The sequence below is a fragment of the Danio rerio genome, chromosome 15 (genome assembly GCF_052040795.2).
Source record: "Danio rerio strain M-AB ecotype USA chromosome 15, GRCz13ab, whole genome shotgun sequence".
Lineage (NCBI taxonomy): Eukaryota > Metazoa > Chordata > Actinopteri > Cypriniformes > Danionidae > Danio > Danio rerio.
This window is the reverse complement of record NC_141035.1, coordinates 32,881,699-32,906,040: the sequence shown is the minus strand read 5'-3', so window position 1 is coordinate 32,906,040 and position 24,342 is coordinate 32,881,699. Positions and strand designations below refer to the sequence as shown.

General features: G+C 35.4%; 1 long non-coding RNA gene and 1 other non-coding gene across 6 annotated transcripts in view; both read left to right on the top strand.

The window, feature by feature from the left end:
* LOC141377866 (uncharacterized) overlaps positions 1-24,342 on the top strand; it is a 110,591-nt gene that overhangs the window by 39,623 nt on the left and 46,626 nt on the right. For 2 of the 5 annotated variants that reach the window (XR_015509644.1, XR_015509645.1), the window contains exon 3: positions 16,061-16,208. The exons of 2 other annotated variants lie outside the window; for them this stretch is intronic. This is a non-coding gene — a transcript (uncharacterized LOC141377866). Of the gene's footprint in view, positions 1-11,390; positions 11,490-16,060; positions 16,209-24,342 lie in introns of all 5 variants that reach the window. One more of the 5 variants, XR_015509646.1, reaches the window with a different exon arrangement.
* LOC147833709 (uncharacterized) lies at positions 208-5,210 on the top strand. The gene is made up of 3 exons (XR_015509689.1): positions 208-1,609; positions 2,183-2,739; positions 3,352-5,210. It is a non-coding gene; the product is annotated as an uncharacterized LOC147833709 (long non-coding RNA).

Below are 24,342 nucleotides of genomic sequence, written 5' to 3'. Positions count from 1 at the left end.
TAATAATGTTTAATGATGTATTAATGACAGATTCAATGTGTACATGTGTATTTGACATCAAGACAAATATTAATGGCACTTATGAAACTCATAACACAAGTCTAATATACTCCTGACACTCATGTTTATGACGGATTTATGACAAGTTACGTTGTCTTGGTATTGCAACGGTTTTATAACAAAAACACCCCAAACAATACCATCTTTGCATTTAAAATGACATAACTGAGCGGTAACAGTTGTCATGAGCATGCATAAAATCCTCATGATGTGTCATGTTGTGATTATGTAAGTCTTATGAACACCTCTTCAAGTAAAGTGTTACTATACATTTATTTTACTATATTTTTGACTAAGTGCAGTTTTGCTTTAACTTCTTTCAGAAACAACAAGCTCAAATTTTTAAACAGTAGTGTACATGGATTATAATTTTTCATTAAATGATGCATGGAACCGTGTCAGAAATTGATGCTTTCCTGAGTGAGTTTGACTTGCGCATTGATAATCGTTGATCTTATTCATCATATGATGTATGAAGCCCTGCAGCAATTTATGTACAGACACTTCCTCTGCATAATGTTGACCTTTAGCAGCCAGAAAAATAGATTCCTTGTCAAAACAAATGACATCTTCTTCTGCATATTTTTTTTTACCATGAGTGTATATAATTTGTAAACAGGTTTCTAAAGGCTCATGTAGCTACATCTTTAAATTGATGGCAGAAGATCTGGACTCCTTTAAAAACTATTTTAGGTTTGGAGTTTTGAAAAAAATGTTATATTGACATATTTTTACAATAACGTAATAGTATGCAAACTATAAATCCTTCAGTTAAGAAGATTGTCATCAAGAGTATACGTCATTCAGCTAAGATGGTAAATCAGTGTTTAGCTGATTATGATATTTTGATTGCTTTCTTTTACCATGAGTAGATTTGCCAGTAGTACAGCTTTGCTGCCAAGCAGATAGTTAAATAACATGACACACTTCCTGTATATCCTGTGGAATGGCATCAGTTGGCCAATGTCTTAAGAGCTTCTTTATACACTATATAATAAACATTAATTGTACAACTATCCTAGAGTTAAACAGTTATGAATCCATTCATCTTAGCTAAGCATAGATCAATTAATCGAAATAGACCATTAGCGTCTTGCTCAAAAATGACTGTTGAGTAGTTTGATAATTTGGTAATACTTTAGTTTAGGTCACAACTTATGCCATCTACAACTGGCTTATTACTTACCTATTATTAAGATATTAACATTTCATCAGTAGTTATAATGTGTGCTCTTATTCTGCATCCATAATCCTACCCACAACCTAAACCCAACTTCTACCTTGCTAACTATTAATAAGTAGCTAATTAGTAGTTTATTAAGCTAGTGGTGTTGGTTAATGGTTTGTTAAAACCGTGAATTGTGACAAACTAAAGTGTTACCAATTTGTCACCTTAGAATTTTAAGCTTCTATTTGACATTTTTATCAAAACTGAGTTATGGACACATTCTTATTAAATGACAACTTATTTACATAATGGGATGTTTACATTTTAAGACTTTTTATTTAAAAAACCAATGTTACACACATACTGTTTGCTATACGGAATGCCAAAACTTCTCAATATCTCAAAATCGTTCAGAATGCATATCGAACCTTATATTTACAAATTTAACGAATAATTTTCCTATTTCAATCTTGACCATTTTGTAGTAACATAGTGTACTAGGACAAAAGCGAAAAATGAAAAGCTGCTGCTTTCCAGGCTGACATAGAAAGAAATTATATACACTTATTCTAGCATAAGAATCAAGGAACTTTGCCACCATATAGCATGGCTGCAACAGGCACAATATTGAAAAGGGTCTGCCTGCAGACCTGGTGCAGATGCAAGCCGAGCTGCATGCAATGCATTTAACTACACATAACTTTGCCCCTAACCCTACCCTCACAGTGACGTCACTAGCCCCATTGAATGCATTGTGTCTGAGACTGCATGTCTGAGACTGCGTGTCTCAGCTTTCATGCAAGTCAGATACATCTGCCAATATTAAAACATTTTTTTGTCTTATTTGTGAATTGTTTATTTTGTTGATGTCTTTTATTGTCATAAACCTGTTTATTGTAGTAAAATGATATTTATAAAATGTATGTAAAGGCGACGCAGTGGCGCAGTAGGTAGTGTTGTCGCCTCACAGCAAGAAGGTCGCTGGTTCGAGCTTCAGCTGGGTCAGTTGGCTTTTCTGTGTGGAGTTTGCATGTTCTCCCTGTGTTCGCGTGGGTTTCTTCCGGGTGCTCTGGTTTCCCCCACAGTCCAAAGACATGCGGTACTGGTGTATTTGGTAAGCTAAATTGTCCGTAGTGTTTGAGTGTGAATGAGTGTGTATGGATGTTTCCCAGAGATGGGTTGCAGCTGGAAGGGCATCCGCTGCGTAAAACATATGCTGGATAAATTGGCGGTTTATTCTGCTGCGGTGACCCCAGATTAATAAAGGGACAAAGCTGACAAGAATATGAATGAATGAAATGTATGTCAATTTTAGGTGGCATGGTGGCTCTGTGGATAGCACTGTCGCCTTACAGCAAGAAGGTCAGTGGTTCGAGTCCCGGCTGGTTTGTTTTTGGAGTTTGCATGCTCTTCCCATGCTGGCATGGATTTTCTCTGGGTGCTCCGGCTTCTCCCACAGTTCAAAAACAAGCACTATAGGTAAATTGGGTAAACTAAAAAAATAGCTGTATGTGTGCACCAACCTAATTTCACCAAGTAGGACATGTTCCTGGATTAACATCTATGTTGATCCTGGAGCAACATTCCAATCAGCCAATCAGAATTAAGGAACATATTTACCATTTCTTTTTAGTTTAAGCTTACAGTTTATGCAGTTCTACATGCTTGTTATGCAACTATTATTCCTCTCTGAATATGGGAATAATTCAGTTATGGGTGAGTTTAGGGGTAGGGAATAGGTATGAATTACATTTTCGAACAAAAATTATGTCCAGGATCAACATAGTTGTTAGTCCAGGATTGCATCGTACTTGGCAAAATCATGACGTGCCAGCCTGATCTCACGAGAAAACGTAAGTATTGTACGTTTTGGCAGTTTAGTGGCTAATTCGTACGAATTTGTACGAGTTCAATCGTAAGAAAATGTATGAATTTGAAAAGGAGGCGTGGCACCTAACCCCACCCCTAAACCCAACCGTCATTGGGGGATACGCAAATCGTACTAAAATGTACGAATTAGATCGTACGAATTTTTACGAATTAGCCACTAAATGAAAAAGTTACGAATTGCCGTGAGATTGTGTTGGACGTGCGTAATGAATGACTGCATGTGTGAATGTGAGAGTATATGGGTGTTTTCCAGTACAGGGTTGCGGACGGAAGGACATCCGGTACATAAAACATATGTCGGAATAGCTGGCGGTTCCTTCCACTGTGGCGACCTCTGATAGAAAAGTGACTAAGCTGAAGGAAAATTAATTATGTATATTTTATTTGTTTTTACCATGAAATAGCCATGGTAACTGATATGGCAATAAATTCAAATCTCTTTCTAGTTGGTGCCATGACCTGGACGGCAGTGAGATTTATGTTTACTTAGAAAAACAAAAGCAGCAAAAATGTATAACAAAGGAAAGTAAAAATACACTGTGTGTCCTTGTGTATTTAAAAGTGTGCTGAAGTTTTTAGTCTAATCAGATGGCTTCATTAGAAACTATATCCAAAAATTTGGATGAAAGGGGCCTATATAGTTTTGTAAATATCTGAATTCTGCCTGACATTTTGAACTTCTTAAGATGAAAGCTAACACTAAATTACAAGCATCAAGGCAAATCAATAGGCAGATGAGGTCACCTAAAAAATCAAAAGGTATTTCCGATGCTGTTGACTGCAGTTCTGGCACAAGGCCTAGCTTAATTTGCAATTTAGTCCTAAAATAATCCATGGATGAATGAAGAAAGAAAACAGAACAAGGCTGCGGTGTGCCCATGGAGAGATATTAGGTATTTCAGCTCTTTTTTTTTTTCTCAACCCCCCTCCAGCTCCCCTTCTGTGAATGTGTGGAGGCCAGTCAGGAGATTTGTGTGAGATCCTTACACAAAATCCCTGTCTGTTCGGCTGCAAGTTTTTGTATGTGTCCTTCCGCTGCCTCTTACAAAGTCACTCTTGTCATTGAGCCTCTGTGACAGATCAGCAGTTATTCCCAAACTCACACACACACACACACACACACACACACACACACACACACACACACACACACACACACAAGCAAGCCGACATGCACAGTTATACACGCACAAAGTCAATTCTTTGATTTATTACCTTGAGGGTAAGACAAAAAAAAAATGCAGAGAGAATTTTTCTCCACGGATGGATGACAGGAAGAGACAGAGGTGACAGGCCATCAACCTATTCTGCCTTTCCAGATCTTGCCTTAGACTGACCACTAACCTTTATTAATTCAAGGTCATTGTTTTGTTTCTATAATGACAGATGCACAGTTTAAAGTCAGGTAGTCTAATATACAGTTGAAGTCAAAATTATTTATATATTTTTCAAATGATGTTTAACAGAGCAAGAAAATTTTCACAGTATTTCCCATAATATTTTTTTCTCCTGGAGAAAGTTTTATTTGTTTTATTTCAGCTAGAATAAAAGCAGCTTTTAATATTTTAAAAACCATTTAACGGTCATAATTATTAGCCCCTTTAAGCTATAATTTTTTTTATTGTTTTCAGAATAAACCACTGTTATACAATGACTTGCCTAATTAACCTAGTCAAGCCTTTAAATGACACTTAAAGCTAAATATTAGTATCTTGAAAAATATCTGGTATAAGATTATGTACTGTAATCATGGCAAAGATTAGATAAATCAGTCAAAATCCTTTATCAAAACTACTATAATTACAAATTTGTTAAATAAATCTTTTCCACTAAATAGAAATTGCGTAAAAAAAATATACAGGGGAATATACAGGGGGCTAATAATTCAGGAGGGCTAATAATTTTGACTTCAGTGTAATTTATTTGCTTCATCTGGTCACCACTAAGTTGGGCCATGTTTCACCTTTAGAACTGCTTTCATTTTTTTAAGGCATAGATTTAAGGAACTGAAAATATTTCTGAGAAACACTGCTCCATATTGACATGATAGCAGGATAATGTAGTTTGGGTTTGGTTGGGGTCACTTGGTGATAAAAAAAATAATAAAATAAACTTGTTTAAACTGTTAGAATGACCATATTTTATCCATAACTTACAGAAGATAAAAAAATATTTACTAGTTCCGTACTTCACCTATTGCTAGTTTGTGCCTGTAAAGGCATTCGTGCTTAAAACAAATGCTGGATAAGTTGGCGGTTCATTCCGCTGTGGCGACCTCTGATTAATAAAGGGACTAAGCTGAAAAGAAAATGGCTGAATGAATAGTAACATACTTTTAAATTTTGTTTCCTTTGTATTGCGACCCCTGTGGTGTTTTTATTACTAATATTAATTAGGGTCAGTTGCAGCAGATTGATTTTACAGCAGCTTTGACACTTTTACGGTACTCGTACATAAAAAAATAATCATTTTTAAAAAGATTATAAAATCTTACACGACTGAAGATGGAAGATGATCTTCAAGTGACGTCTCTAAAATTAAACCAACAATAATTTTGTACTGGAAACATTGTGCCCACCAGTCTTATTAGATGAGGTTAATATTAAATTAAACAAATGAATAAATGACAAAAAATATATATGATTGTTGCGCTTTTTTATGTTGTCAGTATACTGGTTATGCTGTTGACAATTTGCTGGCTTAATAGATGAGGTTAATATTAATTTAGAAAAATTAATAAATGACACAAAAAAGTGCAACAGTCATGAATATATGTATTATGTCATGTATTCATTTAATATGCTCGTGTTTATATAGGCATATTGATGTGTGTGTGCACCATTGTGTGCAATGCTTGTATGTTTATAACCACCTCCAAGGATAGTGGGGTCGCGAGTAACTGGAATTGTTATTTTGAGGGTCACAGGCTGAAAAGTTTGGAAACCTCTGGATTGTAGGAAGAAGCAGGAGGCTTTTTAATTTTTTTTATTTTAGAAAATTGTTTCCATAAGGTTTGAATGAAGATTTTTCATTATAAGATTTTTTTGTAATGTTTTTTTCTTTAATAATAATAATAATAATAATAATAATAATAATAATAATAATAATATCCAGCAGTGGATTTGTATGGTTTGATTTTGTAATTTGTAGTTGTAATTTATATTGTCTGGTTATCTGTTGATTTGATGTGGATTCATGTTAACTGATTCATGTCCACTTGTATAGTTCCTGCTGATTGATTGGTGTAACGGATTCTGGTTTATCAGCTGTTTAATCTGTAATTAGAAGTTCTAAGATAGAAATGTATATTAAAAGCCTTTGGAAATGTTTGTATGTAATGTATTTTTGTGCCCTTAGGAAAGCTTTTACGCCAAATGGTTGATATGTCGGTTTATGGGATTAATTCATATACTATGAAAAATCAGAAAATATGAATTGTAATTTAATTGAAAATATAATTAAAATGAATACTAAATCATCTTTAATTTTTGAAGTAAGCAAAATATTACAGATTTTCATTTAACATGTTTTGAAACAGTCATTCTTTAAATAATTTTAACAGTCAGTTTTTAAAGCAGTCAAAATATGGTCAACCATTTGGTAGAGCAGGCAGTAAAACGTTCTCCCTTTAATACATGTGTTGCTGGAGTTCCCTATTTTTATTCTATTTTGATAAGACCATGTGAAGTGGTTTTGTAGTGATCTGCATCAGTGTGTTGTGAGTTCAGAGATGCTCTTTTGAAGGCCTCGGTTTTAACAAGTGGTTATATAGTTCACCCAAAAATGAAGTCATTTACTCTCCCTTCACTTGTTCAAAACCTATTCGAGTGTCTTTCTTCTGTTAAACACAAAAGATGATTTATGAAAAATGCTGGTTGCAATGACCCGTTGACTTTTTTTAAAAAATTTAAGTCGATGGGTCAGCCAGCATTCTGCAGAAAATCTTTTTTATGTGTCTGTTTAATGGAAGAAAGAAATGCATGAATGTTTAAAAGCACACAAGGTAAAGTAGATGAGGTCTTTTTCATTTTTGGGTGAACTATCCTTTTAATCTCCTTTCTGTCAGCTCAAAATCTGACCTCTGGGGACAACTAGGTTGTTTTTTTTACCATTCTGATGCTTGGTTTAAACTCTACTAGATTGCCTTGAACATTGACATTGACTGATTATACATATACACTACCTGACAAAAGTCTTGTCATCAATCTCGTTTGTAATATCAACAAATAACTTGACTTCTTGTTGATTATTTGAAAAAGTGGCAGAAGGTAGATTTTTATGATGAATCATCTGTTGAACTGCATCCCAATCATCACAAATACTGCGGAAGACCTATTGGAGCCCGCATGGACCCAAGATTCTCACAGAAATCCTTCATGTTTGATGAAGGAAATATCTTGGTTTGGAATGACATTCAGTAAGGAGGCGGGTGAAAGATCTGCAGAGTGCATGTCAACATCAAGAGCCTGGGGTACCAAGATGTTTGTGCTGCCCATTACATTACAAACCACAGGAGAGGGCAATTTTTTTCAGAAGGATAGTGCTTCTTCTAATACTTCAGCCTCCACATCAAAGTTCCTAAAAGCAAAGAAGGTCAAGGGGCTCCAGAATTGGCCTGCCCAATTACCATACATTAACATTATTGAAAATGCCTGGGGTAATAATAATAATAATAATAATAATAATAATAATAATAATAATAATAATAATAATAATAATAATAATAATAATAATACTGTTGCGTTGGCCTGTGTGTGTGTATGTGTGTGTGTGTCTGTGTGTGTGTGTGTTTCTCTCTCTCGCTCTCTCTCTCTCTCTCTCTCTCCCTCTCCCTCTCTTTCTATCAGCAGGCCCCACCTTAGTCACGTTGACGACGTGCCCTGGTATTAGATGAAGTAACCCAGGGCGTTCATTAAAAAGGGAACAACAGGCTTTGGGTGGGAGAGCGGGTTTTGTTGGCGTGTTGTTTTTGAGTTGGTGATATAAAATTTTTCTTGTTGTTAACGTTGATTGTGTTTCCTGTGTTGGTGTTTAGGTTTTGACTCTGTGTTGTATATCCATCCGTGTTTCCCCCTCCTATTACTTGTTTTTATGGTTTGTTTGTTTGTTAATTGTTAATATTGTAAATATATACACACGGTAAGTGGCAGTAGGGGCTGGACGCCACACTTTTCTCATTGTAAATATTTTCTCCTGTTTTTGTTCTTAGAGAGATATGTGTAGATTTAGTATTTTTATTTCTGTTATTTTATTAGGTGTAGTTAGTTTCATTTGGGTGTTTAGTTAGTGTGCACTATTTTATTTTTCTGTGGGTTCACTCCGAAAAAAAAGAGAAAAAGACAGAAAAAGAAAAATAAAGAGACCCGATACAAAAGGGTCATAAAAGTGAATTTTATTTGTCGGGTGTTCTTTTATGTTGTGGCCTTGACCCTAGACCAGGGTCGTAACAATGCATTTTATTTGTAATGCGTTTTTCTCAAGCTCAAGATGTGTACAAGGCAAAAACAATAAAACTGTAAAAACAATAAAATAGGAATATATAATAATAAGTAAGATCAATCACACATTAAAAAGACTACTAAAAAGGTAAGTCTTAAGAAGCTTCTTAAAACAGTCCAGAGACACAGCCTTCCTAATGTTAATGGGTAATGCATTCCATAATTTGGGCGCACAGTATGAAAAAGCCTGCCACAAACACTTAAAACCATAAATGCCAAAAAAGTTTGCATAATCCAATATACATACTTTTTTTTTTTTGGTGTTTATTGTTTTAAGTGTTCAAACCGTAAAGTATCCAAAAACTCTAGTCATTTGAGTCATTGCAGAGATGTATGGATATACATTTTTCCACTGCACCATGACTTTTTTATTTATACTGTACATTTTTTCTGTTAAGTGACAAGACTTTTGTCTAAGCACAGTTAGACCTTACTGTCTTAATTAAATCATTAAAAAATCAAGGCATGATCATATTTATTTTGGTAAAATAAGCATAACTTATAGGCCTTCATATAAGCTACTTCTGATACCAAATGATCAACTAAAAATCAAGTTATTGTTTGTTTTTCCTTAAACTTGGATAGGCAACAATACTTTTGTCTGCTAGTGTATTTATAATTAATTAACAATCAGTTAAACAGGTTTATTTAAAAGTGGCCAATATGTTTAAGTGCTTATATTAGATTACATCACCCAAACATTACAACTCTTTCATCAACTTACACTTACTTTGTCATTCCAATATTGTCTTTTGTATAATATAGAACATTTAATGATAAAAATCTCCATGCAATGAAAGCCAACATATGGCCCAAATGCAAATTGCAAATGGTTCTTCTAAAGATCTTATTTTGTGTTCCTTTGAGACATTCTGTAGACAATAAATAGCTTTGTCAATTAGCAGTCATTAGAGTGTTTGTAGACTGTCTTAATATCTGTTAACATTTAAAACTGATGGTTTCAAAATAACAGATCTTCTAAATGAATTGCACTAATACATGCAGTTGTGAAATAACTTGCATTCAACAGTGTAATAGTTTAAAATTAAGATAAAATGATCATTTGACAATATAATTTGAATTCAAATGAATAGAAAATCATCCAAATGTATTCGCATGGATGCAGTACATATTGTTTAAGTTAACGTTCTTGTGCTGAATGGGCTTATCAGGGGGTTACCATTGATTTTCTGCTGCAGGTCTTAGTCCAACACAAAGAGCAAATTGTATTGATAGTCAGAGATCCCAGAGTGAAAACTCACCATCCATTACACATGCTTCTGACCGCTCTGTGAGAGTTAAGTGAGCCTGTCAGCACAACAAAGCCCAGTTTGCAGCCCATCACAATAAAGACAGGGTCTGTTAATCATTAAATAGCAGTGGCATAAACACACTGGCCAATCCACAGAGACGTGTCAGATGCGGACTGACAGACAGCAGGAATTAGTTATGCTCTGTATTGGGCAATGGACAGCGTGTTATTTTAACCTGGCATCTCATTCTCTGCCATTTGTATCGAGGCTGTGATGCCAATAACAGTTTGATGTGGCAGACATATAATTATATATAATTATAATTATTAATCACACAAAAGCATATCACATTTGTATAAATTACAAGTTTAACCAAGTATTAAATATATCCAAATTCCTTGTGTTGCAAGTTTTTGCAGCCCAACAATATATTCTATACAGTGAAATTAAATATTACATGAGAAAAGAGTGGGCGTTGCTTGTTTTTCACAGATTTTTTGCTTGATAATTTTGTTTTGCTGACTGGATGTAGTCAAGTACAGTAGGCATTTCCTTCAGAATGATCAAGGTTCAAGGATTTCGGGAGTTATTCAACAGTTGGAGGGGCTTGGTCTATGTTAACCTGATGTAATCTGAAAATCTAACAAACAGGAAGTGTATTTTCAGATTTTAATTTGAGATTACAATAGTAAACTTTTTTTTTCTTAATGACATGCACAGATGCATTTTTTTTTCACCACAAAACTAGCAATATGGTTTTTATTTTTTTTATTTTTAAATTAACCTTGTCAACTGTGTGCCCTCCTGCTGAAATTTGTTAATAAAACATCACTTAATTATCATTATTAAACATCCATAAAAATGCATGAGTTTTTTTTTTCTCTATGACCATGCCTGGGATTGAGGAATAAAAAATGTTTGCCTGAAGTAGTTTTCTGCGGTCTTGCACTGTGCTGCAGGCAGTATTAGTGGATTGAATCCCAGAGACAGCCGGAGTGATCTGTCCCTCAGTCACAGTGACTCAGGCTGAAGATGTGTTCCTCTGATGCTCTAAAGAAAGCCCACACCTGACCTTATATCATCCTGTCAGAGCTCCTGACTGATATCATTAGCTTTTCCCCCCCTTCTTCATTGCCTTATATCTTTCAGGGGCATTTAAGAGGTTTTGCCATCCATCCAAACTATAAATGCACCGTCCTTGAATTTAATGTTTCCTTTCTCTCTCTTCTTTTTGTGCGCTGCTTCAAAATGGCTGGTTCTTCCCTTTTCTCTTTGCTCTTTTCTCTGTGACTGTTTTTTCAACAAACGGGGAATCATTTTTAATGTCACTGCATAATTATAAAACTCTAAACAACGAGTGGACTGCATAAGCAAGTATTAAAATATTATGTCAGGTTTTTTTTTCATGATTACAGAAGTTTTAGGATTTTGGCTTGCTCACTGTGCAAAAATGTAATTGGTATTGTAAAGGAATGTTCATTCATACATTTTCTTTTCGGCTTAGTCCGTTTATTAATCCAGGGTCGCCACAGCGGAATGAACCGCCAACTTTTCCCAACACGTTTTTACACAGAAGATGCCCTTCCAGCCGCAACCCATCTCTGGGAAATGTAAAGGAATGTAAGTTTTATTTTGTTTGTTTATTTCAGTTGCACATTTTTGGGTCAGTGAGCTGTTATTATTTTAGAAAGCCTCTAATACTTACATCTACAGAGTACATATATTTAATTAAAAGTGTGTGTGTATATACCTTCACAAATGGAGATTAAAGTATCTTCTTTTATAACTATACTGATACACGGCTGTGGTGATAAAGTCAAGCTAAAGTAAATTGCTGTAATTCATTTCAAACATGCACTGTTTTAAAAACATTTTAAACTTGTATTCTTGATCACAGTTGATGATGATTGATGATCACAGAGAGCTGAACAGATCTTTTAATCCCAGTTGCTTTGCGCTTGTACTCTCTTGTTGAGATGATTATACACGTTACTAAGGAGACATGTTAATACACGGCTGTCAATCAATTCGGTGGGTAGCGAAGCCACAATCCTACGTCAAGTTGTGATGGGAATCAAAATGGGAGGAATTTGGATTCTACTGACTATAGGAGACCTATTGTCTTTAAATTACTTCAACATGATATTGGACACACTATACCTACACACAGTTCTGTCCAAACAGCTTACAAAAGATACATTTCATTATAGATGCCCTTAAAAGAAGCAAAAATATTTTCACTTTTAATCAACAACCCTTTACAGCTATCGCAGATGCACAGTGTCACATAAAATATTGGTATTTTTTATTGATGGTTTTGGAGCCATACGTTACATAATAGCATTTGGCCGCTAGGTGACAGTAATGATAGTAAGGTACTATATAACTGTGGCTTCATTGCATTGAGGAAGATCTTTGGTAGGAAGCACAATTTTTGACTTTACATACAAAAGAGTAGCATGCGATATAGATGAGAGAATCCTGTTGTTTTGTAAAATAAATGAAGACATTTTATTTACATCTATTTTGCCTATGGACTCTGTTACGCATACAAAACATGCTCACTCCACTGAAGAGGCAATTGGAAATCCACTACAGTTAATTTCAAAATAATGCTTACAATATATTATTATATATATATTATATATAATAATATATTATAATAATAAATAATTATATATATATATATATATATATATATTATAATAATAAAAAATATATTATGTTATATAGTGAGCAGAGTTACCCCCAGGTTTCATACATCAGCTGATCTCACATCAGTTATTACTAATCTGCAACATTGTCTCAAAAAAGATAATTTCAAGCTCTAGTGTAATCTATTCCCAGCTACAGTATCTAAAGCATTGATATTTAGGCGCATATGTGTTTGCCATTTGTTTTGGGCCCCTGTTTCATCTGCCTCACAGGCTGTGTGGTGAGTCGGGCTCATAGGCAGCAGGTGTGGAGGTGTGAGTCCAGCTCTTCAAGCATGGATTCTTATCTCTTTTTCCTCTCCGGGGACGTCCAGCTTTGCCTATCAGCCTGGCAGGAACACCGAGAGGAAGAACCCAGCTGCTTGGTGTTATTTGTAACTGTGATATGCCAACTGGGGCAGCATTTATAAACGGTTTGGAGCCCACAGTCCAAATACTAAATAATAGGCTATCACTAAACCTTCCACTAGAGCTGGGTTAAAAATATCAGTTGCCAGTTTTAATCAGTTCTCATTTTGATGGACCCATTCCCAATTCCCATCTAGGCCTATGCAGTTTTTCCTGACAAAATTAAATATACAACCTTTTTATATAACGATTTGTTTTATTATTATTATTATTATTATTATTATTATTATTAGTATTAGTAATAGTAGTAGGAATAATAGTTCTCGTCGTCATTGTCTTAAAACCATGGCTAAATTTAAAAAGGGGTTAGTAAGCTGTATTTCATTTAAACTTGTTAATGTAATCACTATCCAATGATTTCAGACTTTTATGAGTTTCTTTCTTCTGTTAAGGAAGATATTTTTCTGAAAACCTGTAACGATTAACTTCCGAATTTGCTATTGTGGAAATCAATAGATTTTAAGCTTCTTCAAAATATATGCTCTAGTGTTTAATGGAAAAAAGAAACTCACAAAGCTTTGGAACCACTTGACGGTGAGTAAATAGTGAGCACATTTTAATTTAAACCATTTTAATTTACCCCCTTAAAAGCATAGTTCACCCTATAATAATGTTAATGACGACAATGGTGATGATTATCATTAAATACTCACTCTTGTATGTTGTATGTATCTTTTGTTCATCCTCAGAACACATTTGAAGACATTTAGAGCGAAATCTGTGATGGTTATGTTGCTCCATTGACAGTCTATATACGCATGATAATTGATAACACATTATACAGATCTATGCTTGCAAACAGTAGGCTACAGTGCTACTTATGGCACTCAGGCACTTGCGATGGATTGCAGTTTTGCCAATCTTTAAATGTTTTAGGGGGGCTATATAAAAATATAGGGGAGCTAAAGTTGCCTATAGTTACACCCGTGTCTGCAACAACCTTCATTTAAAAAATGCTATTTATACAGCAGTAATATTCTTATGTTTATGGTATGATTACAGCTTTTTTGAAAGATTTATATCCATATTACTTCCCAAGATTCTGTTGCCTTGTTGTCAGTTCTGCAGTTTTCAGGAATATGATTCACTTTTTGTAACCAATTGTCATCAAATTATGTACAGTAACATAACATTAACAGTGCAGTTATCATGCATTTAAAAATATCTGCATGCAATTAGAGCGCTAATTCGTTTCTGTAAATACATCTATAATATATGTACATTTGTTGACCCTCACCTTTTAGTCCAAATATTAAGTCTTTCTTAATACCATAAATACCAAATATAGCCCTATATACTACTTCCATAGCAACAAAAGCATTTTATCATACAACATGAAACATTACAAATGCTGTGCATAACAATCAGCATTGTTATCGTTAGTGTAAGTACATAATTGAAGAAGTCGATATTGTATTTTCAGAATGTTTTTGTCATATTTGATCATCAAATTGCAATTATCTGTTTATGCAAGTCAATTCATTTCTTGAGTGATTTAGAGAATTCTTATTTGTTTTTTTTTCTTTTTTTCCCCACTTGATTTGTTTTACAGACTTGTTTGCTGTGGCTTGGAACTTTAGTGTTGTGGTTTGGAGCTGTTACATCATAGATTTTGTTGTATTGTGCAAATGGGATTCGGCAAGATTTATTGATTTGTTCAATGGTTTTTCAAGTGATTCAAGTGAATGCACATTTGGATGCCCATACTATGGTAAAAATACCTTTACCACAAATAAATTTTACAGTACTATAACATTACAATTAATTTTATAATAACGCAAATAAATTTTACAGTATTACTACATTATTTTTACTGGTTTGAAAACTCAACACGGATTAATATTCAAAAGTCTATCATCTTTTTACAGTAGCAGTACTGCTTTTACATACAGTAGAATTCCGCAAATTCTCAATATACAGTAAGTTACTGTAAAAAAAAAAAAAAAACAATGCAGTGTACATCACAGTAGTATACTGTACAGTATGTAAGCAGTATATTACTGGGGTTTTTTGCAGTAAGTTACCATAAAATTGCAGCAAAGTCAAACTGTATACACACTGAACAATAAAATCATTCTTCATCTCAAAGTTCATTCTTCAATGAAGGCCTCATTATACCTGAAAAAGGAAAGTGACACGTGATGTAAACTCAAAATCTATAAAAATCTTATCTTATAATCACTGATTATCTTTAACTGTACATAAACTGTATGTTGAAGAAATTCTATAGTTCCCAGCATTGTTTGTAGACTGTATAAGAATTATTGTTGAAATTAGGTCTTGTTTTGTGTTTTAGATAGAGATTTGTTAGTGTTCTGTAACATTAGCATGTGCAAATGTGATGTTTCGTAAGGATTTGAGTTATTATGATGTAATGCAACAAATTAGTTTTTTCAGTGTTTCTATTGCATTGTAATTAGCATATATGTTTTTGAAGTATTGTGAAAATGATGGCAAGCATTTTCACAAATTCAACTTTTGTAGTTTACATTGAGATTCTGTTTCCAAAAGGTTGCATTTTCAGACCCCAAGTATTATGTTGTGTAAATGGTTAATACATGTAATAAAATGTAAATAATACAATTCACGCTTAAAAACCTTTAACGTATATTATTAGCTCAAAATACTACTAATTAGCTGTTTACTAATGGTAAGGTATATGTTTTGTAGGATTAGAGATGTAAACAACCCAGGCTTATTCTGATTATGTATCCCTATATACATTTCTGGAGAACACTAAATATGTTCCATGGTTTAAGTTATTTTAGCAATTTTTGTTTTTCGCAAATCCGCCAGAGGTCGCTGTGTATGCTTTTTGAGACCTCTAATTTCCTTTGTGAGTGCCATTCATGCCTGCTGTTCTTGTGTAAATCCACCAGAGGCCACTATCAACAGACTGATCGACTGACCCACCTACCCACTTCCCTATAGCCAACCAATAATGTTTTCAAAATCAATCCAGAAAAAGAAAAGCCATCACAGCAGCCAGTTTTTTTTTTTTTTTTTTTTTTACCACGTTTTCAGATTTGACCACATTCTCACTGTTATTAACTTTTTTTTTTTTTTTAGTTTTTGTTTTCCCTGCTTTCTGGAACCGTTCTTCACCAGACTCAAACCCTGTCGTCACGGTAAACTCCGTTCTGCATTTCAAATCCTCCGACATACATGGCAAGCTACTAGACAAACTGGTAGCAGCGGAAAAGCTGTCCACACAGAGGTAAGGGCAACCTCTGAATTTAAGCTTTTTTAATTAATGGTTTAAACAAAAGATGTAACAATATTAAATGAAAAAAATAAACATTTACAATATTCTCTTTAAATGAAATCAATTAGTGTAAGCCAAATTAAAAAAATGATCAAAACAAAACAATCCTTAAGTCTAAAGTCTAAACTAGGCGACAAAAAAAATAAATAAATAAATAAATAATGAAAATGAAACAGATATCTTCAGTGCGCTCGACACCTGATCTAAACTAACTGAACTAAAAAACTCAGAATTACACAAAACACTCAAAGTAATATAACAAAATCAATCTAAACTAAAACAAACCTAACAATAAGGTCATAAGGCTCAGTTTAGAATCACACAGTGACCATCAAAGCATTTACTGTACTTGAAGCCAATGAAGTTTAAAAAGAAAACTCGAATTACCACAGAAAATCTGAGATAATAAATCACCAAATAGCCTAAACATGCCAAAAACACAAATTACGTGGAGCACAAATGTACAGAACGTCGAGGCAGAGCGCACACCACACACTGCTCTGTCGGAGCTTTAAATCCACGCAGCTCATCCGGGTATTGGTGGAACTGTCACCATAATGGTGATGGACACCTAACTAAACCAATAAGAAATCTAGAATTGGAGTGATAAGTGGAAAGAGAAGGGTGAGAAAAATAAATACACTAAACTAACATGGAACATAATTCTCAATCTGCAGAAATGTATATAGGGGTATGTTTTCAGAATGAGGATATAGGGGATTTTATAGGTCTTAATAAAAGGTAGCTAGTAAGCCAGTAGAAAACGATGTCAATTGTTACTTACAGTAAAGTATTACCAAAGTTTTTTTAGGTGTCTCATTAATGTTTGAATTTGCTGACTAACTGATACCCTCAATCAGTACATGCTGCCTTATTAGGATTTACAGTAAATGGACACATTTGAAAATGAAAGACATAGATATTTTTAGCCTTAGCTATCTAAAGAATGAATCCTTGAACAAGTCCAGCCGCTTCAGATGGAGCAATGCTTTTCAAGCAAAGAGACTTTTTGACAGTATCTCTTTATTAGATTCAAGTGACTCACCTTTCTACTTGCTAAGACTAGACGCTCAGTCTTTTCTCTGTGCTTATTTACCACAGAGCCGCCAGTGGCCAGACACGCAGTGATAACCTTCAAAGCTCTGCAATCCAATTTTCCTGCAGTCTCTCATTTGCATGTGCTGTGCCTGGCCTGATATGTTAGAGCATTTGCTACATATATCCACTTGACTTTTACGGCATCCTCGTAGAGTAAAGCACAGAGCTCAGGGAAAAGCAGCTCATGCCTCATCTATCCATGAAAGGCCGCTGTTCCCCAGAGTTAGTGTCTACGGCACGGTATGTCTCTGTTAATTAAAAGCGGAGAGTAAAAACAGCTTGTTAACACCCACAGGCCAAGTGGAGGGGTTGTGGTCATCTGCTTGACATAATCTGTAATTGTAAGCAAGGTTGAACCATGAGATGCAGTCATGTAGAATCTTCTAATTGACAGTAACCAGCGCAGACATGGTGTGTGGTTATTTTGGTGTTCTCAGGTCAATTAATACACTATAGCAATCATGAGACCTCCAGCCTAGTGAATTATTCCACTAGAACAAACAGAGAATTCTCTGAAGACAAAAGAATCCTGATATTAACATCACTTGCAAGATAATAAGGTATGTTGTTTAGACCTAAGGCAATAATCTTTCCTCTTTGTCCAATGTAGCTTTCCAATTCATGAACAGTTAACAGTATCATTCAGAGTATGTAAAGGATTGACTAATGGAACATTTTGGGCTGTTATATTGATAAAATATCATATCATGGTATTATTGTTTGTTTAAAATAATAATATATCTCCCATAAGTATACTAACGCTGAAACTAACATAAAAAAGAAATGAGTAAGGGGAAAACACTTTTTTACACACCCCTGTATTTGCAGTATATCTACACACACACACACTTCATGCAAAATTAACACAGTCTGTTTGCTGGCACTGGTATCTGTGAATGTTGAATGTATTGTGTATCATGTGTTTAAGATATCAGAGTATGATGTGTATTTTGTTTGTTAATTGTGGTGGATAACTGCACAATGTATTGGATTAACAGCAGTGGTGGAAAGAGTACTAAAAAATCATACTTAAGTAAAAGAACCATTAAAAATGTAGTGGAAGTAGAGTAAAAGTATCTGTTGTAAATATTACTTAAAGTATGAGTAAAAAGTAGCCCTTTTAAAAGTACTCAAGAGTAGTAAGTAGTGAGTATTACGCTGTTAAAAGCTGATACATTTACATGTATTTTGTGCACATGTGTGTAAACGTAACATTCTGTAGTGCATCTAGTTGTTGTCCAGCAGGCACACAATATTATAAGACTTTAATTTTAGGTTAGATTTAGGTTGTGATGTCAGGTGACCAAAATTCAATGTCTAGCCAGCATCTAAGGACACTATTTTGGTGTCCAAAAATGACATCAAAGTACCTAGATATTTGATTGATTTTAGGTTGTTAGAAAGTGACCAAAATCCAATGTCAAGCAAACATCGTAAACCAAAGTCATATTGACATCAAATACTGACATTTATTCATCAGGTATCGTAACCAAAATCCAACCTCATAGTGGTAACGTACACACAATGTCAAACTGTAACATCATTAGACATTGATTTTTGGTTGGTTTTAGGTTGGACCTTGACATTGGTCTGACGCTGATTTCTGACGTCAACTCGATTTTCATTTCCAAACAACATGCACCGTCCCTATGATGTTGGTGTACAACGTCAATCTGTCACCGTCCCCATGACATTGGGGTACAACGTCAATCTGACATCATGTTGATGTCTTGCGCCTGCTGGGTGCTTTAGACCATCACACAGTAAACATCAGACATTAGTTTTATATATAATATATAAAGTTATAGTTTTATTTTATAGTCATTAGTTTTCTGCATTTATAAACTGCCCATGGCTTGAGGAAGTTCATTATGATACGATTTACCTTCTATGTGTGATTTGATTGGACAGGAATCACAGGACTGATTTTTAAAATCCCTATAGACAGGAAATAATAAAGTAGTAAGTGCAGGCTGAAGGAAAGTAGTGGAGTAAAAGTACTGATCCAGCACTAAAAATGTACTCAAGGGAAAGTAAAAGTTTACATTTTTGAAACTACTAAGTAAATTACAATTCCTGAGAAAAATTACTCAATTACAGCAATTTGAGTATTTGTAATTTGTTACTTTACAACACTGATAAACATTAGCCGCTACTTTGACCATTCATTTTTATTATTAATAACCACAAACACGTTTGATTTAAAGCGTTATTTAAGACTACGTTTCATGATACAACAAATATATCTTATCTGACTGTAATACACCTATCATTGAACCTGAATTGTTTTTAAACCTGAAGTATGGGAGATAACAATGTTGGCTATTGTGTCACTGACAATACTGTATCTGTAAATTATGGTTTTGATTTGTTTATTTGATTTAGATCATTTATACATGACAAAATTCAGTTTTATATGTAATTTGTGATCAGAAATGCACACGCAAGGAAATAAACTTACTTGTAATTTGGTAGGCTCATATTAGGTATAGCCTAGATTATAAAATGGCTAGCAAAATTGTACTTGGGACTCCTCGTCACTTATGATGTTCAAGGGTGAGATTAATTTGTATGGAGGGAGTGAGCAAATTGTAGCTTCTGCTTAAGAAATTTGTTGAAGTTTGGTGAACAAAGAGAACAAAGAGAATGGTAATATTTTTTAATTTATTTAATATATATATATATATATATATATATATATATATATATATATATATATATATACATTGCTGTGGGATCCAAATATCAATTATCTGTGTAATAAATTTACTTTCACTGGAATTTCCTGTGGCTGTCTGGCAATCTTTGACAGGATTATTATCATTTTTCCAAACCTCACTTTTAACCCTGGGAAAGCAATGCTTCGCACATGTAAATTAGAAGCATGGTTATAAAACTGTTCTCAAATAGTGAGGAAAAAATCTCAGTTGAAGTGAAGAAGAGCATTTCATTCCTATATCTTTTATAGTGTTTAGGAAGGGGCTGCCTGGTGGGTCAGTGGTTAGAAATGTCACCTCACAGCAAGAAGGTCACTGGTTTGAATTTCGGCTGGGTCAGTTAGCATTTCTTCATGGAGTTTGCATGTTCTCCCCATGTTCGCATGGGTTTCTTCCAGGTGCACTGGTTTCCCCCACAGTCCAAAGACATGCGCTAGATGAATTCAACTTACTATTTTGGCCATATCTATGTGTGTGTGTGTGTGTGTGTGTGTAAGAGAGAGAGAATAAGTGTGTATGGGTGTTTCCCACTACTGGGTTGCGGCTGGAAGGGCATCCGCTGCATAAAACATATGCTGAAATAGTTGTCGTTTATTCCGCTGTGTTGACCTCCTAAATAGAAACTAAGCCGAAGGAAATGAATGAATGAATGAATGTGTTTTAGAGTGTTATTTATATATACTGTAAAGCTGAATCTGCAGCTGATTTTGATTTTCTGATTTTCAGAGGCCAAATAATTTTCTGAGGCCAAATGATTCTTTCAATATTCAGATTCTGTGATCATTTACACTCCAAAAAAAAAAAATCTGCATATATGACATGGCACAGATACATCACACAGAAAGGTTTGGGTTTGTACAAATGACTTGACTTTTCCAAGCAGACTAGGAACGCACACAGAGAAAGATTCTAGGAGAGAGGAAGTGATGCAGTTTGTATCGGTGACAAATTAGATTTTTTTTTTCCTTAATTCTTGACCCACTGTTCCATTCTGATGCAAGAACCCATTTCCCAGAGTGTGGTTCTCATTAGGGAAAGCAATCAGGCCGTTCATTAGCCCATGGCGCAAGATGGAGGGCTTCAATCTACGGGGGGAAAACGGCAGCCGAACTGCGCTCTTGCGAAGTCTCTGACCCGTGCAGTTTGCTCAATCTGCAGAGCTCCATTTATAATTAATTGCATGCACATTTCCTTCCCCTTTCTGCCCCATCCCACCTCCCCTTTCTCCAGCGAGTGTGAAACCAGCCTCGAGCAAAACTATCGATTAGAAAGCAGAACTCACGGGAAGCGCAGAACGTTTCAATTAAACACTCATATTATATCAGCGAGCGGAAAAGCTTCCCATGCATAGAAATAATTTCCTGCTATCTTCGTCATTACGTCTCCCATTCACATTTGATGGAATAACCTTGTTTCGCTGCACCCATTCTCTCATAGATTGTATTCTAAGCTGCCTCTCCCTGTGCTACATGTTAGGATAGATTAACGTTTGAAAGGAAAACTGGGTTTTGTTGGTAGTTTGTCAGCTCTGGCTGCTGTTAGGATGGAGTTTCTCCCAGCTATTGATTTGTTATTAAAACATAGTGCCCTCAGGCCTGTCAGATACTGAGGGTGTGAAAATGAAAGCCGTCATCGCCTGCTGATTTCTCCACCGGTGCGGAGGCAGGGGGTGCAGAGGAGAGCGAGCTTTTGTTTGTGTGACAACAGACTCAGAAAACAAAACTCCACTGGCTGTCTTAATTGTGATGTATTAAGTGAACAAAAGCTGCGCAAAAGTACTTCAGACATTGGTCTTAAGATAATAAACCCAAAAAATGCACTTCGACTTGTTATTGTCGGTTTAAAGATGCAACCTTTTCAGCTCGCCCACTTTCTACCTGACATTGCAGTGTCCCTAATTGGTCTCTAGCAGAGCCCTTTGTGGCTGTTTGGGCCACCATCTGTTCTCTGGGGATCTCATTGTGAATAGGCTGCCTTCCAGTCTGCATGCAGTCCAGGTTCTTCTCCCCACAGGGAGGCCTGTGTCTTCTCATTACCAAAGGAGACGGCATTCCTGATCGATTTGGCTCATTTGCTCCCCTAGCTTAAAAACCTCAAGAGTCAGCCTGAGTGTAAATTGGCCCTTAGTGCAGCTCTGAGTTTTATTTCTTTACTGTTGCACTGTGGATTAAAGGCGAGGTTAGGAGTATTGCATGTCATCCCCGAAGACCTGGTGACAAAATAGAAGCAGTCACTCCAGGAGTTTAGCGCTGAAAAACAAAAGCAGTTGAACAGAGTGGAAAGTGTTCAGTTTAGCTTGGCACAGCTCAGGTTTCAGCACCACGGACAGCTCCCAAATGAAGGAAGAGGCAACTTTGCTGGAAATTGCAGAGACTGTACAAAACTCAATAAGGTCTGAACTCAAGCTTTCAATCGGAGATCGTAATAACAATAGGCTGAGAGTGGAAAAAAGAGGCATTTATCTTCCCCTTTGTGTGTGTATTCTTTCTTCCTTCTGGTGTGTGCAAAAGCCTGAATTGAAGAATTGTTTTTTTATTCATTCGTCCATTGTTCTGTCTTTCTATTTACCATTCTGTTGTTCTGTAGGTTTGTATATGGCTTTATCAATCATTATATATCATTATTGCTGAACATCTATTTACTTTAATCAATCTGTCATCTATCCATCCATCCATCCTTCCTTTTGTCTGTCAAACTATCCATTCATCATTCTATTCATCATCTCGTTATTTATCTTTCTGTCATCCATTATTGATCTGTGCAGTTCTGTTGTTCTATAGTTTCATCTATTGATCTTTGCAAACATCCATCCATCCATCCATCCATCCATCCATCCATCCATCCATCCATCCATCCATCCATCCATCCATCCATCCATCCATCCATCCATCCATCCATCCATCCATCCATAACCCATTATTTAGTTATTTTATCCATCCTGTCATTGTCTTATCTTTTTGTCATTCTTTCATTATTAACATGTAACCATCTTTCTTTATGCCTATTCTTATGTCTGTTGTTCTTTTTTTCTGTAATTTTTTTTCTATCCGTTGGCCTTTTCAAATACTCATTGATAATTTTTATTCTAAAATGCATTTAATATTTTATTTTGCCTACTGTTTTTTTACCCCAATTCTAATTTAAGAATCTATTGATAATTTAAAGACATTCCTAATTAAATTTACAATAATGCACAGCCTTGGTATAAGCATGCTCGGTTCTTCCAAAATGTCATCTTTTTCAGCAGATTTTAGCTCTGTACTGAAGCATGACCTCTCTCTGACCACACATATCCAGCTCTATCTAACGGATTAGGGAGGTCCTGGATAGTCCACTCATGACACCCCGCTGAGGCCTGACTGCTTGCAGATAGCGTGTATAATCGGGTTGGCAAAGCCCACTGGAAATGTGACCACCGGGGCATCTCTCCTGTCCTTGCACTTGACAACCTTCTGCAGGAACCCGTCTGACAGACAGCAGGGAGAAGGTTGAATCTGGCAGTCGAGAGTGAGAACCGCTGTGCCAATCCCGCTCGTTTGCCTCCCTGGCTTGAGTGATGAAGTTAGCGATTGTTCCTGACAAAGACGGATGGTGAACTTAAAGCAAGTTTTCTAGGAGCAAATTGATGACTTGTGTACCAATCCATCTGAGAAGAGGTTAATAAGGCTGCTACTCAAGAGCCATTATTGTTTATGGCCTCTATCAAAACAGCAGCACTAGCATAATGACGCTCATCATTTTATCTATCTATCTATCTATCTATCTATCTATCTATCTATCTATCTATCTATCTATCTATCTATCTATCTATCTATCTATCTATCTATCTATCTGTCTGTCTGTCTGTCTGTCTATCTATCTATCCATCTATCCATCATTCCATTTATCATCTTGTTATTTCATCTTTCTGTCATCTATCAATTTATTGATCTCTGCAGTTGATCTTAATGGTCATCCATCTATCCATCCATCCATCCCTCCATCCCTCCATCCATCCATCCATCCATCATTCTGTCATTTATCATTCTTTCTAAATCGTCATCCATCCATCCGTCCATTATTTTGTTATTTTTTATTTCTTTATAAATTGTCATCCATCCATCCATCCATCCATCCATCCATCCATCCATCCATCCATCTATCCATCCTGTCATTCTGTCAATTGTCATTATTTCTAATTTAACCATCCGTCCGTCCTTCCATCCATCCTGTCATTTATCATTCTTTCTTTTTTGTCATCCATCCATTCATCCGTCCAAGCATCCATCCAA